At 37.2% G+C, this 17,013-nt stretch overlaps 1 protein-coding gene across 1 annotated transcript in view; it reads right to left on the bottom strand.

The window, feature by feature from the left end:
• Positions 1-17,013, bottom strand: part of LOC127454388 (threonylcarbamoyladenosine tRNA methylthiotransferase-like) — a 594,560-nt gene that overhangs the window by 90,216 nt on the left and 487,331 nt on the right. The gene's annotated exons all lie outside the window — the stretch shown is intronic.

Raw genomic sequence — 17,013 nt, 5'->3', positions numbered from 1 at the left:
ACATTGTAGAGGGTGAAATGCCCAAAATCCTTCCAATTTGTCTTTGGAGAACATTGTTCTCAAAGTGCTGGATTATTTGCTGAAGCATCTGTTGGCAAATTGACAAGTCTCGAATGATGCTTGCTCTTGAAGGACTAGGCTGTTTTTAGAGGCTCCTTATATACTATGACACGATTGCCTCACCTGTTTAACATCTCCTGTTTCACATCGCCTTGTTATTTTAACTCGTCAAATTGTTATTAGTCTTAACTACTGTCCTGACTTTTTTGGAGTGTGTTGCAATCATCTGATTTGAAATTACTGTACAATAAAAAAACAAAAACAAAAAACAATGAAATTCACAAGGAAAACATCATATATATAATTTGTAGTTGTAGTGCTTTCAATATAGCAAAGGGTGAATATAATTTACAAATCACTCCTTTTAGTTTTTATTAGCATTTTTTCATACTGTCCCAACTTTTTCGGAATTGGGGTTGTAGAACATTCAAACATAACGGAAATGCCACAGAAGTCACACACAAAGGTTTGCCTTTTGTAATCGTGGGAAAACACAAAAATAGACTACGCTCATATAAGAGTAATTAATGTCAACAACGAGTCCATGCACTAATTGAGTGAAATTATTGAGGAGCGATATGAAATATTTGACAGTGGAAAAAGAGAGCAGGATATAACATTCAGTATCATAAGAAGGTAAGAAGGTAAAAAAATAAATAAATAAATAAACATTTGAAACTTTAGCAAAGTGTTAATTAACATTAGAAGTGTAGAGCATACAATATTGTTGTTTCTTAATTGAAAACTGAAAATAAAAACCTGTTTTGTGACATACTCTGATGTCTGCAATGACTTGATCAATTATGTCTGAACATATTTCCGACTTCACCTTGAGAGAAAAATTAGTTGCATAAAAACATTAACACAAACCATGATTAATACAGCCTTATTCAATCACTCACGTAAACAGAATAGGCCATTAAATATTGCACTAATTAACTACAAAATTAATTAATTCAACATTTAAAGGTTCTGATTTGAAAAGACAGATTACCTTTCCATTTAAAAATTCATCAAAATGAAATAAAGCCAGCTGTTCCCATGTGGGGTTTAATTAATATGCAAACCTCCCCACAGACTACAACGTGAACCTAAATCAAGGTTTTTCTGCTAAACGGACAGGGACGACTAACTTATTTGAGCTTACTGATGGTTCAGAGGCCTGTAGAAATCAGCAGGTGTCCAAATCAAACTGCAAACTAATCACAGTAGTGCAGCAAATCAAGTGTGTATTATAGGCGAGTTTGCATACTCTCAGAAATAGTAATGTCTGCAGAGAACAGAACAGTTATTGTGAAGAGATGGCAAAATTGTTACAAGTTGGCTCGAAAAAAAAAAAAAAAAAAAAAAAAAAGTACACCTTTTACTCCCATAGAGAAAATTAAACAATGTTATAGCTATTTTTCCACTAACCCAAACCTTAACCTAACCATAATTTCTTGTTGCATGTAAACACCTATAGCACCATTCTTACCAGCTTATTCAATGTGTGCAAATGTTGCATGCATGCCTGTTTATGCTTTGACGTCAAAAGCAAAAAATAATCAGATGATTTCAAGTCTCAGGTAAACATGGATTTATTGCATTGTTGGGTTTTTTGAATAAGATGTTTTTGGTATTTATCAGCATTCTGATGTGCATGTAAAAGAGCTCAATATCAAAAACCAAAGCGGCACCTTACACATTTTCCTGCTTTACAATATTTTGAGTAAAATTTAAGTACATATTATGTAAAATTAATATTAATTTGTTTGCAGCAATTTTGTGTACACATTTGCTAATTTAAAATCATGTTTTATTATACATATGTTGTGTAAGCTTTTATAGGCATCAGCTCTTGAAATCACCCATATCATTGTAACATATTGGGTTTATTTTAGGGTAGTCAATCAACATTCCCCACACCATTACACCACCGTCACCAGCCTGGACTGTTGACACAAGGCAGGTTGGGTCCATGGATTCATGCTACCCTGGTGCCATATTCTGACCCTACCATCTGTGTACCTCAGCAAAAATTGAGATTCATCAGACCAAGCTAGGTTTATCCAGTCTTCAACTGTCCAGTTTTGGTGAGCCTGTGCCCACTGCAGCCGCAGCTTTGGCTGACAGAAATGAAACCCGACGTGATCTTCTGTTTTACAATTGTACAGAGGGGTTATCTGAGTTACCGTAGCCTTTCTGTCAGCTCAAACCAGTCTGGCCATTCTCCTTTGACTTCTTTCATCAACAAGGCATTTCTGTCCGCAGAACTGCCGATCACTGGATGTTTTTTGTTTTTGGCACCATTCTGAGTCAACTCTAGAGACCAACAATCACGCCACGATTGAAATTACTGAGATCACATTTTTTCCCCATTCTGATGGTTGATGTGAACATTAACTGAAGCTCCTGACCCGTATCTGCCTGATTTTATGCACTGCAGCCACACGATTGGCTGATTAGATAATCGCATGAATAAGTAGGTGCACAAGTGTTCCTAATAAAGTGCTCAGTGAGCGCATAATCGTTCGTCTACGTACATTTTCGTCAGATGGGTGCTTTTGGAGCATCTCACTGTAGTTGCATCACACTTCACTGGTTAACAGTGTCTTGTGCATAAATGCTGCATTTTCAGGACACTGTGTCATGTTAAATGCAGTTTGAAACATTGAAAAACACATCTCGAGACACCTGCATTTGTAGTACAGCGCCATCCAGCTGTCCTTCAACGCAAGAATGCAGCCTGCTGTGTTAGACTCTTTTACTCATTTTACACTGCTTGCTCTCAGTAAGTGTGGTTCGTTGCCTGTACAGAGTTGCGCTGACTGCCTCTTGCTACAAAATGTGCTAAAACATTAAGGTGGTACTTCAAGCTTGAATTGCTCCATTTGTAGGAAAATTCTTTATTAAGAAATGTAAAAGTCAGGGGGTGTAAACCTGTTCTTTTTTATATAATTAATCACACAATCCACAGGTTAAACCAACAGCCTTAGTTTATTCATAAATGTATCTCAAGCTCTTGATTTTTATCATATTTTTCCTTCTCTCTCTATCTTTCTCACCCAGGGCAGTAGGCAACCAGGCGTGTTTGAAAGTGTGAGCAAACTGTGTGCTGGCACTATTGCTGTGCCAAGCAAGTTGAGAACGAGACTTCAGTGACACCAGACGTGTGTGTGTGTGTGTGTGTGTCGTTTAGCCTGAATAAGAACAGGCCTTTTGCTTAGCTTATCTTCTCTTTATTGTGTTCTGCAGTGCAGTACAAAGACGGATCCCGGCTTATCCTGCTCGGCCGGCTCCAGACTCCCGCCCCGGCGAGGTGGTGTGTCCCGGGCGTGTGGTGCATCTGTCTGCGGGGGGATTGGGCAGACCCTCTGCCTTACACAAAGCATTGTAAGGGTTGCTCAATAGGCTTTTCACTTTGATTGATGGGGCTTGTTGTCTGCCATCTGGCCGCAGATAGATCACATAAATCATTACCCCGAAACGCTGGGGCTGGAAACAGTGGGCTCCTGCATTTATAATGCATCTGTACACAATATCAGCACCCCTTCAGTGCCCATTCTCTCCGCCCTGCGTCCAGCCTGCCACAAGCCGGAAACACACACACATGTGCCATGCTACTTCTACGCTCATAGACACATGTATACATAAAACACACACAAACACACACGCACACTAGAGTGGCACATCTTTTTTAAAGATCACACAGAAATGTATCTGCTTTCCGTGACCGGGCAGAAGAGAAAAGATCACAGAACTTGGAGAGGGTGAATGAGAGGGGATACTGTTTACCCAGGCTGCTCTTTACATACACCCACCCTAAAACAGACAAAGAATCCCTCACTCTGTCACACACACAATCAGGAGCGAATTCACTAAAAAGTTGCACCACTTTAGTGTGTATTATTTCAGCGCAAAACCGTGTGTCTTATTTACGAACCATCCAGAATTGACCTTAAGCATGGCCTAAATGCATTAGAATAGTGTTGCGTCAGGAGTATTTAAAGTAAAGGGATAGTTCACCCAAAAATAAACATTTATGGTAAGGTTCCATTTGTTAACGTTAGTTAACAACATTAGTTTACATGAACTAACAATTAACATTTTTACAGCATTTATTAATCTTGGTTAATGATAATTTCAACATGTAGGAATACATTTTTATGTTAACATTAGTTAGATAGTAATATGGACTATCATGAACTAACAATGAACAATACATTTTTATTAAATAGAAATAACAAAGATTAAAAAATGCATTGTTCATTGTTAGTTCATGATACCTAATGCATTAACTAATGTTAATGAATGGGACCTTATTGTAAAGTGTTACTTATTTTATCATTTATCCAACACTGACTGTCACTGTTTTTTTGTTTTTGTTTTTTTATTCCCCATATAATGAAAATTAATGTTGACTGAGGCTGTTATTCTGCCTAACATCTCCTTTTGTGTTCTACAGAAGAGAAGATGGAAAAAAAAAAAAAGGCTACAAGCATATGATGACAATTTTCATTTTGGGATGAACAATCCTTTTAAGTCATTGTCATTCTTTCCAGCACAAAAACAATTTATTTGTATGCAAATAAGGTTTGTATAGAATCATTTTATAGTGTGTAAAAAAAAAAAAAAATAAAAAAAAAAAGATTTCCGAGTACACCCTCTGTCTGCCATAAGTCAAAAAACATAGTCCCACCCCAAACTTGTGCCTTTGGTTGATGTAAAGCTTGACGGGCTGTTTAAACTGAGCAATCTTGGACAACAACATAGTTTTCACACTTTTCAGGAAAATCAACCAACTAATGACTTACTAGTAATTATCTCTAAATATTAAGATGTAAAAGAAGAAAGTATTTTAACATCGGAAAAAATTACATGTCAGCTTTAAGGGCATGTTTGCATCATTACTTTGCATAATTGTTTTAGCAAAGCGTCTGCTAAAATAACACAGAGTATGTGCAAATAAACAATACTTTCAGTGTGCACAATTCATTCTTAGTATGTGAACACAGACATAAAAATAGAAATTAGGCCACAGAAATCACACATACACCTCTGATTGTGGAAATTTAGTATGTGAGTGAGGTATACATAAAGAGACAACATTACAGTTTCTGCCAACAAAAAGGAGGGTCATTTCTGTCTACCCCAACGCCCTCCTCCTCCTCTGAATGCCTGTAATTATGGCTTTTTCAGCAAATCAAGGGTAGTGTAATTACTTTATTCACAGCACAGGATATTAGCATAGCTAAGAGAGTAATTTATTCAGTGTGGCAGCGGACAAGTCTGTGTTATTGCCGAGATGAGTTATCCCTGCTCCTGCCAAACATGGCTGGCCCGAGCTCTTGAGCACCCTGGGCCTACACCCTCCGAAAAAGTGATAATTGCTACCTCTCGCCATCTATTTATCCATCCGTCCATCCATCCATCCATCCGTCTGTCCATCCAACCCTTCTTTTGAAACATTGTGACTGACTTTTCTAATCCCTCACAAGAACAAATTTATCCTGATCTCTTTTGTTTGGTGATGGATACTGAAGTTTGCAAAATGTAGCCTCACATAGCCAGGCCTTCGACTGGATGACCTTGTGACTATTGCAACTTAAACTGGCCAAAAACCACCCAACATGACAGGAAGAATGGTACAGTAAAGCATTCAATCATCTAAGATCATATTGTTCCTACATGCCATTAAGGGGTGGGCCAATCCGAGAATACACAATTATACAATCAAAGAGGGACACATAAATAAGAGGGATAAAAAGAGGGATACATAAATAATTGGTATGACATTGGTTTGATATACCGAAAACAAGCTCCTGAATATCAGTTTGATATCTCTAACCTGGCAAACTTTGGCAAATGCAATGATTAGCATCTTTTATTTCCAAGTAAACATATTAAGAACCCTTGTGTGTCCTTAACTGCGAAAGCCATCAAACCAGATTAGCACTTACTAGTTTGAGAAAGTGTTTTTGGTTTTGTGTGCAATTTGCATCTAAAAGTTAGTGAGTGGACTTGGGCTGATGTTGTACTAGAGAAATAAGACTGAGCAGACATTCTGAAGTGTTTTCTGCTCTCATTTGGATTGACAGTTTGCTAATTTATTCTACTCTTTCATTAAAACTTAAGGTGTGCCTTTTCAGCAATAGGCAAACTGTTTAAACTGGTGTCTTAATTGTTTGTTTGTGGATATCAAACAACAGTTTATTCATTTGTAAAAAATAAACTCTGTGGCAAAAGCCTAGAGAGCTGCATATGTTGACAACATAAGGCATTATAGGGGCACTCCGTATGATACATTATGTATAATATATTTCCAGCTAACTTAAAGCTGACTGTTTTACCCACTACAGTATTGCAGTCACTTATGAGGTTCCATGCGAGTAATAATACCATCTTAGACCTCAATGCAGCTCACTAGGTTTTGGACATCCTGATCTCATGAAATCTGTGTGACAATGGCAACATTTTTGCAAACCAAAACAACATGGTTATTACACGGTTGGCTGCGGTTTCCAAGAGAACTGTCCAGCGGGGGGCGCCAAAAGCGAGTGAAATGGTGTCGTAATCAGACGAGGTTTTTAAGGTGACTATTAGATGGAGGTTTTAATGAGTAAAACGTTCCACCCTAACCTAATACTTTAGTCTAGACCTAACCAATAGTGTTCTAGAAGCAAATGAGAGGTGAACAAAACAGACACACTTACCCTAAACCTAACAAATAGTGTTTTCAATTTGACATAAAAAGTACATCTACTGAAGCAACCACTGCATTTTGTGTCGCTTCTATGGCACTTCAGCTTCACTTTTACTCTGAGCATCCTTGGCTGGGCTTGAGGCTTGGTCTCTGAGTCCAAAGTCCAATAGAATATCAGGTGAGCTAACATGGAAGCTAATCATGTTGGAATAAGTGTGTAAATGTGCAGTAGGTGGGTCGGTAATACAAGCATTAAAATGTATAATTTTTCAAATGATGCAATAGAGTAAAAGTGTTTTGATATCATAATATAGCAGGGTGTGAGTAAAAGAGTGAAAAATAAGTGTTTATAGAGTCATAAACAGCAGCTGCACTCTTGATTCTTGTGAAAGAGAATAAAATGCACAGTTGTTGTAGCACCTCTAGTGTTCATTTCATCAGGACACTGCAGCAAAACGTAGTTATAGTAGCATTAGGGGCAGTGGTGGCTCAGCGGTTAAGGCTCTGGGTTACTGATCAGAAGGTCAGGGGTTCAAGCCCTAGCACCGCCAAGATGCCACTGTTGGGCCCTTGAGCAAGGCCCTTGACCCTATCTGCTCCAGGGGTGCCGTATCATGGCTGACCCTGCACTCTGACCCCAGCTTAGCTGGGATATGTGAAAAAAAAAAGAATTTCACTGTATATGTGCAAATGTATAATGTGTGATAAATAAATATAATTATTATAATTATTCATTCTATTAGGTTGGTTAATAAAACCAAAGTTTTTAAGGCTAACACATCAGTCAAGAGATGTGTAAATAATCTCATATCTAATAAACACTCCAAGTGGCTTTTGAGCATCTGAAAAGGTAATTCCCAAGGGACGCTTGCTTGATTATTGTGTATATGTACAAGATGCAATAGATATATAGTCAGTTTGCAGCACCTCTAGAGATTCATGTGACAGTACTGTATGGAAATAATCAGTAGTCGCCTGCTTATCCATAATGCCCACACACTTCACCCTTTTAATTACAGAGCTTATTTACCTAGTGCAGCTTTTCTGCAAATCGAGTAAGAAAATTACATAGGGGGAGGGACTGGAGAGAAAATAATAAAAATAAAATAAAAATATTGGCACAGTGTGAAATGCATTAAATCAAGTGTTGAACAGAAGAGGGTGAGTTACCAAGTAGAATAATCCTTACTTTATCAAACACAAATCATTATAAATAGGCTTTATCACAAATAAACAAAAAGGGTAAAAAAATAAATAAATAAAAACATAAAAATAAAAAATGAATATACAACATACCTGTGCTTATGGCATTTAGTCAAGCCATTAACGCATGTTTCAGATGGTATCTGGATATTATTTAGATGGATTCAGTTTACAACTTGCATTCCAACTCATCTCCAGTACGATTGGATCAAATCCGAGCTACATTTTTATGTTTATTTTCTGGGTGTGAAAAATAAGCAGAACATTTCTTTAGTTAATGTGATGAACTACACCTTGAGGTGAACTGACTTGATAGTTTGTATATAATGCAATGACATTTATACATTTTAGGTGAGTCTTAATGGCCCAAAAGTGTCCAAATATTTTTTATGGCCACTGTACATGCACATAAGTGAATCATTGTGTGTGTTTTGTAGGTACGGTGCCAAAACCCAGTGGATGCTTTTCTCTCTCTCTGTGTATGTGTGTGTGTGTGTGTGTGGTGGCCGAAGGCAGCTGAACAGGCTGGTCTGAATAGGGAGTTAAAGCCCTGCCAAACAGTCATAGTGGAGTACACACACAATTGGTCAGTACACATCTCCTTATTTAGACTCTCTCCCTACTGACACATCACAAATAGGTAAATGGGAGCATCTGCAGTGTTTTGGCATTGGGGAGCCACAAGCACACAGCCAGCTGGCAATGAGGAGCCAGGGCTTTAAAGATCTTGACTGAGCGCCCGTTAGTGTAGAACACATTCAATGAATGTGTCTGTGAAAAGGCAAAGTGCCAGCTAGAGACTGTAAAAGAGCAAAAGTGTGTGTTTTGTAAAGAGAGAGTGATTGAGAGGGAGCGAAAGAGAGAATAGAAACATCCTGCCCAGGACAAGAAGGAATTCTAAGATCTGTTCCAAAATCAAGTGAGATGCCTACCTAAACAGCATTTTGAGGCATTATAGGTGTGCTCCCAACATGAAGGCTGTTCCAAAAAGTAATATTATGGTGCTTTCTTTCTAAAGACACCTTTATGGCTAAACTCCAAGGCAATATGCATAATTTGCAGAGAATGCAAGTACAGAATGCACTGTGAAAAGCTCAGTTAAATAAATAAATACAAATACAATGCTGAAATAAAGAAACATCTATAAAATGGTTAAATGTAATTAAAAATGGACTATTTTACTGAATATTTATGTTAAGTATTTTTATGCTTATTACAGTATTACCTCATTAGCATAGCAGCATGCCAACCTCAAACTTAAGCAAAGTCAAGCCTCTTTCACATGCGGAGTGCCATTTGTGTGGTGTGCAAAGTTGCTGCCTGTGTGGAGCGTTGTGCTTTATTGTCTTTTAATTGTTCGCTGACAGATGTTACACAAATCTAGCTGGCCACTGCAGCACAATATGTCAACACTGCTTATATAAGTGGCTTTGAATGGAAATGCCAGTGAATAATCTCCATATTAACCATTTAGGATGATTCTAATGCTGCATAATACAACTGCATAATAGTTATTTGTTTATTTTACAGTGCATTTTTTATTGGTGGTGACTAATAAAGAGACATGTTTGATATGGGAATTGTGCTTATAACATGGTCTCCTCTAGGCATGCCTTAGAAACATGCAGCCAATAATGGGCAAACACCGCCAGGCTGTTTAATTACTATGGTAACGGCTGACCACAGGGAGCTGGGGGCGGGGTTTATATTATGGAGATTAGTCAGATTTGAGGCCAATTGGCTTTATTACATGCAAATTTCAATCAAAGAATCACAGACGTCATGTGCAGAGAGGCTAAATGCACAAGGAAATTATAAAAAAGGCTGCGCATTTAGTAAAAGCAAACACCGATGTCATCGTGTTGAAATTGATCAAAGTTGACCTGCAATTACACACACATTTATTACATGGCTTTTTAGCCAATAAAATAAAATAAAAAAATAAAAAATAAAAGCACTGCTCTACCGAATTAGTGCAAACTCAAAGGTGGAAACATCTGAAAAAGAAAAAAAAAAAAAAAAAAAATTCCCCAAAACTTTGACCACATATATATTGTCCCATATCTTAGGTACAAATCTAGTAAAAGAACAGTCACTTTTCATATTATATTTTCAGAATTTTTCGTAATGTTTTTCTTTTCCCAAAATATGTCATTACCGAAACAGAAATACACCAAAATAAAAAGGATTGTATTTATCTATTAATAATTTGTTTCCATTCACTAAACATTATTTTTATGATTTTTTTCTAAAAGATCTTTATAGCCAAATAATAATAATAATAAAAAAATGACATTTTCAACAAATTTCAAAGTATACTAAAAATCTAAATGCAAATTTTTTCTGTAAAATACATACACTTCATGATACTGATTTGAGAGTTAATGATTCATGAAACTAAATATACAGTTGTAACGATTCAAGGAATGCATGGGAAAGGAGGAAGCTGGGACCGGCTTGACAAACACATATACATTTATTTCTTAAACATAACATAAAACAACTTCACGTGCTGCTTCACCACAGACACGGCAAACACACACACCTTCATGTGTCTCTCTCTCCTCATCTGCTGCTGCTCCTCTCTTTAAATACTCCCACCACCCCTCACTGGAACGCGAGACCAGTGTGGCACACGGGAAACTCATTCACCACTTATCTTCTCGGCCTCGCTCTGCCCAGATGCCGCTCGGCCCAGCCATTAAGGCTCACCTAATAACTCAATTGTCCTTTATTTATGAAATAACACCAGGTGTTTCAGTAGTGACTTCACTGTTTCGGTAGTGACATTTCGTTTGAAAGGTTGTGTAATATTCCCTAAAATATTTTGCATAATCTTAAAAATAAATAAATAAATAAATAAATAAATAAAATACAAAAAAAAAAAAAAAATGCTTTATGCTGAAAATATTAAAAATACAAATGTTTTATGATAAATAAAATGCAGTGATTAATTATTAAAGGCAAAACAATTGTTTCTTTCATCCATATTTGGAAGGACAAACACTATTTTGTTATTATCATTGAAGTTAAGGACTTCTTGGTCACACAGCTTGTTTTCCATACACATGAAAAACAGTTTAAAATAAAGTGGTTTCAGTAAAAAAAAAAAAAAATAAAATAAAAAAAAAACAACATAATATTAGTATTAAACCTTAGCTGTATGACTTTCTGAGCACTTTGTTCACAAATTTATCCTACAAAAAATAACAAAACAAACAAATCCAACATCTCCAAGAAAAATACAACCAGGAAGTGAGACTGCATCCTGTCCATCATGGCCATATAGTGAGTAGTCAGATCCCATAATTTTAAAGTAAATGTGCTCCAAAGTCTGAAAAATCAGCTTGTAACTTTAAGAATGTCACTACCAAAACACATAATCTCTGCAATTTAAAAAAAAGGGTTTACATCTAAAATAATATATACTGTATATATAATAATAACTGCTTATGACTGTTTCCTTAAACTTAAGAGTTGAAAACAACATTTTGCTACTACTGAAATAATCACGTCATTATCGAAACTTTATCATATTGTATGTCTATGTAGATGTTTCAATAGTGACAATATTAGATAATTTTGAGCATCAATCAAAAATGTTTGTTTTCGGGGTTTTAATCTTAAATGTTATGTTTGAGGTATGACAAATATTATTGAAGATAATATTTTTTTTTACTGCTTATAGTAATCATGCCACTACTGAAACATTATTATATGTTCCGGTAGTGACAATTTTAGCTAATTTTAATTTTAGCTTATGATTATTAGGAAATAATCATTTGTATATATACAGTTGACGTCAGAAGTTTGCATACACTTTGTTAGTATTTGGTAGCTGTGACTAGGAGGAGGGTTGGGCCGGGCTGTGAGTCCGCACGGCAGGCCCCTAATCAGGCTAATCAGCTGAGGAGAGGGATAAGGCCGAGCCAGATGCGGCAGTTCGAGAGAGAGAGAGAGAGAGAGAGAGAGAGAGAGAGAGAGAGCCACACGCAGCTGCCGTGTGTGTGTTTGTGTTTTGTGTCTTTTTGTTTCATTAAATATTACTTTGACTGTTTAGCCGGTTCCCGCCGCCTCCTTTTGAACCCTTACACAGTAGCATTGTCTTTAAATTGTTTAACTTGGGTCAGTTGTTTTGGGTAGCCTTGCAAAAGCTTCTCACAATAAGTTGCTGGAATTTTGGACCATTCCTCCAGACAGAACTGGTGTAACTGAGTCAGGTTTGTAGGCCTCCTTGCTCGCAGATGCTTTTTCACTTCTGCCCACAAATTTTCTATCGGATTGAGGTCAGGGCTTAGTGACGGCCACTCCAATATCTTGACTTTGTTGTCCTTAAGCCATTTTGCCACAACTTTGGAGGTATCCTTGGGGTCATTGACCATTTGTAAGACCCATTTGCAACCAAGCTTTAACTTCCTGGCTGATGTCTTGAGATATTGCTTCAATATATCCACATAATTTTTGCTGCTTCATGATGCCAACTATTTTATGAAGTGCATCAGTCCCTCCGGCAGCAAAGCACCCTGACAACATGATGCTGCCACCCCCATGCTTCACGGTTGGTATGGTGTTCTTCAGCTTGCAAGCCTCACCCTTTTTTCCTCCAAACATAATGGTGGTCATTATGGCCAAACAGTTCAATATTTGTTTTATCAGACCAGAGGACATTTCTCCAAAAAGTAAGATCTTTGTTCGCATGTGCACTTGGAAACTGTTGTGTGGCTGTTTTATGGTGGTTTTAGTGCAGTGGATTCTTCCTTGCTGAGCAGCCTTTCAGGTTTGTCGATATAGGACTCGCTTTACTGTGGATATAGATACTTGTCTACCTGTTTCCTCCAGCATCTTCACAAGGTCCTTTGCTGTTGTTCTGGGATTGGTTTGCACTTTTCGCACAAAATTACATTCATCTCTAGGAGACAGAATGCGTCTCCTTCGTGAGCGGTATGATGGCTGCGTGGTCCCACGGTGTTTGTACTTGCATACTGTTGTCTGTACAAATGATTGTGGATTGTGGGAAAACATCAAAGGGGAATGATGATTGTGGGAAAATATCATCTTTGAAAACATCAAAGATGGCGCCGCGGATGGCAGCCTCGGTGTGGAGCACTCCAATTCTTTTGTTGTTTTTGTTTGTTTGTCCTGTGTTTAGCAATCTTTTTCCAATCAGTTTTACCACGGACGAACTGCTGAACATTCGGCAGCACATACCAGACAATCTTTTCCCGGTTTTTGACTATTTGGATGCTTTGCTGGACATTTTAGGCACAGCTGTGTTGTTCAAGAGACGCAGGCAAGGTAAACGACTTGGCGTGCTGGTCAGACTCCGTCAGTGCGGCTTTCAAACAGCGCTGCCAAGTATTCATCAAGTGAATCTCCGCTCTCTTCCTAACAAAACAGACGAACTACATTTCCTCACCTATACAAACAAGGATTTTTCAACCCCTGCTCCCTTGTGCTTCACAGAAACCTGGAGTGAAGCCATTACGGACAGCGCGTTATATCTGCATGCGGTGCAGCGAGCTCATCAGAAACAGAATGTGTGAAAAGCGGCTGGAGACACACTGGTGGTGCACACTCTAAAGATGCATTCAATAACACACAAGATGATATCTGACGGAACCGTATGTGAACACACACAACCCGACTGTCGCCAGTGGCGACTAGATTTTAAATTATTGTCGCAATCAATTATTTTATTCGCAGTCTGGAGCCCTGTATACTGTATATACTAGTGTTGGGTTCGAGTCCACCTTAGTCGAGTCCGAGTCAAGTCTGAGTCTTTAAACAGTCGAGTCCGAGTCGAGTCTGATTCCAAAAGGGGCCGAGTAGGATTCAAAACCAAGTCCATAATTGGCTGAGTCCAGGTCGAGTCCAAATTAAGCTGTTCATGAATCACAATTGTCAATATAAATGTAACAAAAACACATTTTATGATTAGTTTCCTGCTGAACAAACTTCAAAGTGGTTTCAGAATAAAAGTATATGCTTTAGGTATATGAAGACAAAACTGTCCTTCAACACACTTCCTTATTGCGTTCTGTTGAATGTTGCTTTTTCTCCCTCCACTCAAACATAGATTAAAAGTGAAAGCTGTTAGTCATTAAAACCAGATTTATTATTGTTTCAATTTTTTTTATTTTTTTTTATTTCTACTTCATTTTCAATTTGCCCTTTCAATTTAGTTTAGTTTTATCTAAAGAAATAATATATACTGAGATTTCTTTTTTGTCTATGAGTTTTTTTAAATAATGAATCAACACAGTAGTAATTAGCACTCGCTGAGAAGTTACAGGACTGACAGGATGACATAGAGCGTGAGCGCTAAGTGCATGATGTCATTGCCATGGTAACCAGACACATTTCAGCTGATTTGCTTAATACTAGAATGACTGTATCGTCAAATAAACATGTGACGCAACTAAATTTATTTTCAATAGCGAGATGGACAATAAGGATATTTAAGAAGAAAAAAAATCAGTGACCCTACCAAAAACCGGGACTGTCCTGTGTAATAAACCGGGATGTCTGGTCACCCAATCTATAATTAAATTATAAACAAAACATTTTGCTGCCCAAAATAACTTCATATTTCATTGTGCATTTTATTGTGGAAAAAACTGTAAAATAACATATTTTAAGCAGCTCGTCAATGCTTTTAAAATAGACAAACAATAAATAGTTGCTGTTTATAAGAGATGCAGTCTGCTTTAGCAGTAAAAAATTTTTTTCCTGACTATTTAAAAAGTTACAGTTAATTCATCAAGGACCAGTTTAAGTTGACAACACTGTGTGGACCACAAGAGACAACAGATGCCTACATATGTGGATACATTATGCCTAAAAAGACTTACTAGCCCAACATAAATAATATTTTTCTGAATTTTTATATGTTGTTTTAGTAAACTTTGAGAGACATGATGTGGGTGACTTGACTTAATGAAGTTCTTAACCAGGACAAAACCGTGATGCGAGCACCATCTTGGGTGCACAAACACCGTGTGCGATTTTACAAGCTGTCAGGTCCCGTGTTGTGCGAAACTGCCTTTAGTTTCTAGTACATTGGCTACATACCTCTCTTTATGTGTTTGTTGTGCCAGCCACCTTGGTAATCGCTGTTATACAGCAGTCTCTGTAGTAACATTCAAGCGTATTGGTTGACTGAGTGTGCCGCCCTGCAGGTGTGTTTGCTCAACAAGGTGAAACAAACTCTGGCTACATCTACAACATCAAGGGGTATGAACTCAAGTACCCCAACTCTAGTATATACACCTATGCAAAATATAACACTACATCTGGAAATAAACCTAATGAAGTTTTTACATTGAAACCTGTTTGAATCAAAAGATTAGAGTCTCTAGTTTCATCCGATTTACCATTTTAAAATTTTTATCTAATTTACTGTGAAAAATACCATATTTACTGTGCATTATCACATTGAGAATTAATGGGTTCATCCAAAAGCAGAAACATTTTGCTTTCAGAGGTTTATATGGAGTTAGGATAAAAATAAGGTGCATTTCAAACTGTTCAGAGATCAGTGCAGACAGACATCACACTGGAGTCATTCACTAAATAGGAAGCAAGGGAGCATCCTGTAGCTCTCTATGCAGCAAAGTGCGTTCCTAAAATCAGACCAAAAGTTCCGTTTCATGCTGCAGATGAGGTTTGGACCACTCAACACGTTTGGCAGACATGGAACAATGATAATCAGTACATAGATTCAGAATTTTATAATGCAACATTTTATTTTAACATGATTGGCAGTTATTTGATGATGCTGGCCATTACTTTGAATCAGAATTAATTATGCTAATTTCTGATGTAATGTCTGTAACATCTCAGAAACATGAATAACCAACACTTCTGGAAACAAACAAAAAAATATATAGCTTTCCATAGCTTGGTATTATTTAAAATTTCACAACTTAGTCCTGCTGTCCACATATGTTGCTATCAATTTTTAGGAAAACTATTTGCTCTAAAAAAAAAAGTTTATTAGGTGCTTACAAATCAAAAAGGGAAATGGAAAATGAACACAGCAGTCATGCTTGGGATTTAAAAAAATAAAAATAAATAAATAAATAAATAAATAAATAAATAAAATATGCCTGACACAAGAATTACATCACCAGTCTTGGATGAGAGGAAGCTGAAATAAATCAGATTCAGATAATTTTTTTTAATGTGGATGTGCTTTTTCAGAATTAGAAGCTCTGCAAGACTGTATAACCTTTGACCTATTTTCAGAGTAGCAGAGTATTGCTAAATTAGTTTCCTTCTCCTACCAGTTTTCTGATGAAACAGTTGGTGTGCGGGCAGCACTGGTGGCACCTACATGGAATAATCGTGATCTCGCTCTTTTTCTTTTAATTAGACTCAGTCAGAGAGACTCATAGCCAAAGAGCGAGAGAGAAAGAGAGGAAACAGATGCAAAAGCAAATGTAACAGATCTTGTTTCTGAGTGCAAAACACTTTGACAGTCTTGCTTTTGGCAATATCTTCATGTCCCAAAAATATGTCAAGAAGTGCCTGGGCAATGCAACGGCAGCAGAGAACAGGATTTTTATAAGCTGAGGAGAGTGACACACCATGAATCTCAGGAAGGAACTTGAGATCAGGAAGGGTCACTCCTACTCCTACGCTAACTCTAATTCTCTAATTTTGACACTGAAACGTTCTTTTCTTGTGTCAACTATTCTTTTCTCCCACTATTGGAAAATCCTTTCAGCAGACCTTAAGCTCCAAGTGACAGAGGAAGATGTCTTGATTAAAAACATGCCAATTTATCATGAGCAATCTGCATTCAAGCTAAAGCATCTTTTGTATCACCTCCACATACACTTAAGCTTTTTCAAAACAAAAGGTCAATATCAATTCAGGCAGGGTGCTACCAATCTTAAAGGAGCAATATGTAATATATTTACTGTACTAAAGCATACAATTATCATAATATGTTATCAGAGATTTAGGAAACATGCTAAGTTGAAATACTGGCTTCTCCGAAAACAATGCTACAGCCAGTATATTCTACTTTGAAATCTCTATTCCAGGCCGGAATTTCTGTTTGT

Source organism: Myxocyprinus asiaticus, chromosome 16, assembly GCF_019703515.2.
Source record: "Myxocyprinus asiaticus isolate MX2 ecotype Aquarium Trade chromosome 16, UBuf_Myxa_2, whole genome shotgun sequence".
NCBI lineage: Eukaryota > Metazoa > Chordata > Actinopteri > Cypriniformes > Catostomidae > Myxocyprinus > Myxocyprinus asiaticus.
This window is presented reverse-complemented; position numbering and strand designations above follow the sequence as displayed.